Here is a 2,495-nt window from a genome sequence, read left to right as displayed (position 1 = left end):
TAAAGAAATGTGTATACATTTATCATAACTATTATTTATTATTTATAACAATTTCTATACCTAAAACTTATTATATAATCGTGAAATCTTATGGTATATTCTATTACACTAAAAATATTGTCAATGTTTAAAATTATTATATATTTTTCTACTGTCATTTTATAACCAAATTTTCAACATTAAATATGTTTTCAGTTAAACATTTGTCTCATTTTCGATGATTATATTTTTAATCTATTAAGGACTATAAAATATATTAAAATATAATAAAATATAATAATAATATATAATTAGTTCAATGAAAAATAACTATAATAATATAATTATACTAAAATAGATTTTGAATGAATCTAATAAAGTTTTAATTCGTTATTTCGTTATCAACTCGAGAGTCAATAAAATGCTTTGGACATATCGATGTTGTAAACATATATTATATCTAAATATCAGTATCCTATCGCAAATTATACCTAAAAACTGTTTATTTATAGTTATGAATATATAGTATATGTATATACTTATATAGAATAGGAAATAAATCATTTTTTGTTATTTAATTATAACTTATAAGATATATGGGTGGAAGCTAATTTCACATATAATATTTTCTTCTCTATTACAATTGATTTGATACTATTTCTCACTGACGATAACATTTTTTATGGTACAACACATACATGACGTATATTCTCTGCTCAACGTTATTCATTTATTCACTATAATAACATTATACTATAACACTATGATGTAAAGGTTGTGAGACCGTTGTTGTTGTTTTTGGCATTCTAATGATGGAAAGTAGACCGCTTCTAATGAGAGAGAGTTTAATGCCTTTAATGAAACGATACGTTGTCGACCATTTCCACACACCTCCAGGTTCGTGTATATTTGTATAGCTAATAATTCGAGTAGGGTATTTTCAATCATATAAATACGGGTTGTATCAGTATATTCGATATCACTCGTTTACTACTCGCAATCGATAACAAGTGCTCTAAGTACGACTGTTGTACGGATAAATACGAAAAGAACGACGACGACGACGACGACGACGACGATAGAGACTACTACGAGACTTAGGAATACGAGAGGGAATCACCTTCATTATTTTTTTTTTACGAAAAATTGAGTGAGTACTATATTTTATTGGATAAACATAAAAACATATACGTGTTATAATATATATTTATATATATATATAGGAGGGTTCGAGGTATAGTGAGACATATTTTTTTTTTCTTTTACTCACATCATTGAAAATAATAATTTTCATGATTTCATGATTTTATGTACCGGTATATACGATTTATTTTAACAATTGTCTTAAGCATTTAAATTATATAATAATATAACTCGTAACTTAAATATATTTTAAGATATTATCAAAGTAGATAATTTTAAATCGTTGTCTCACCGTACCCCAGCCCAGTTCCCCCTATACCTATTATATAAGAGATGGAGGGCATATTAATATGACGTGTAACTCTTAATCATATTCATAAATCATATATTAACTATATCATTAATTAACAGGATAATATGGAAAGTTTAAAGAAAAGCTTGACGACGCAGTCGAATACACGATTCATGTCCGTGGGGGATCTGACTATTAACTTTCCATACCCGATCATACGAATGGAAAATCGGGATACTCAATATGGACTGACCGTCCACTGTGTACTAGAGTGCGGTGAAGATGGCGGACTAATAGAAGTGTATCTCCCAAGATCCATAAAAATCGGCGATGAGGAGGTGAGGGAATTCAACCGGGGCGGAGAAAATAGGATGTTAAATCTGATCTTCAAAGGACGGCGAGGACGGTCATTTAACATCGGATTTCAATAGTTCACTATAAATAAACATGTATAAATAATTATTATTATTATTATTATTATTTATTTTATTTATTATCTATTGTAATAAACCAATCACATTTAATTTAATTGAAAATATGTTTTATCTTATAACCCTCACGTTATGTTCATACTCTCATTCTATATAATATGTTAGAGGAAATAGTGTTTGAAATATATATATATATATATATATAATATATATATATATAATATGTAAATGAAACAGTCAAGCGTAATGTGAGTATAATATGGTATTTCTACTACTAATAGAAAATAAGTTTACTAAAATACTATTTTTATTATTTATTATACAGTGAAATATTGTTTACCAGTGGTTAAAACTCTTGAAAATATTTTTAAGAAAAGTGAGTGTTTCACTTTTAATTAACCTTTAATGACTGCTGAAACATTGACAGCCTATGATTATTATTATTATTATAGACAGTCGAATTTTCTCTTTTAGTTTTCACTAAACAAAGCTATTAAATCATAGTTCTCTATGCATTCTAAAATAAATATAATATTGAGTGATGTTTAAATATCACTATCATTAACAATAATATAATGAGTTAGTATCTTTCTGTCGAAATATTCAAACGAAACGACATTAAGAAAATTATGTATGATTAATGTATAATT

At 26.5% G+C, this 2,495-nt stretch overlaps 1 long non-coding RNA gene across 1 annotated transcript; it reads left to right on the top strand.

Moving 5' to 3' along the window:
- The first annotated feature begins 401 nt into the window (after positions 1–401).
- On the top strand, positions 402–1,845 carry LOC126551950 (uncharacterized). The gene is made up of 2 exons (XR_007605807.1): positions 402–1,129; positions 1,534–1,845. It is a non-coding gene; the product is annotated as an uncharacterized LOC126551950 (long non-coding RNA).
- The last annotated feature ends 650 nt before the right edge of the window (positions 1,846–2,495 follow it).

The sequence above is a fragment of the Aphis gossypii genome, chromosome X (genome assembly GCF_020184175.1).
Source record: "Aphis gossypii isolate Hap1 chromosome X, ASM2018417v2, whole genome shotgun sequence".
NCBI lineage: Eukaryota > Metazoa > Arthropoda > Insecta > Hemiptera > Aphididae > Aphis > Aphis gossypii.
Note: the sequence above shows the minus strand (reverse complement) of the source record. Positions and strands in the feature narration are given on the sequence as shown.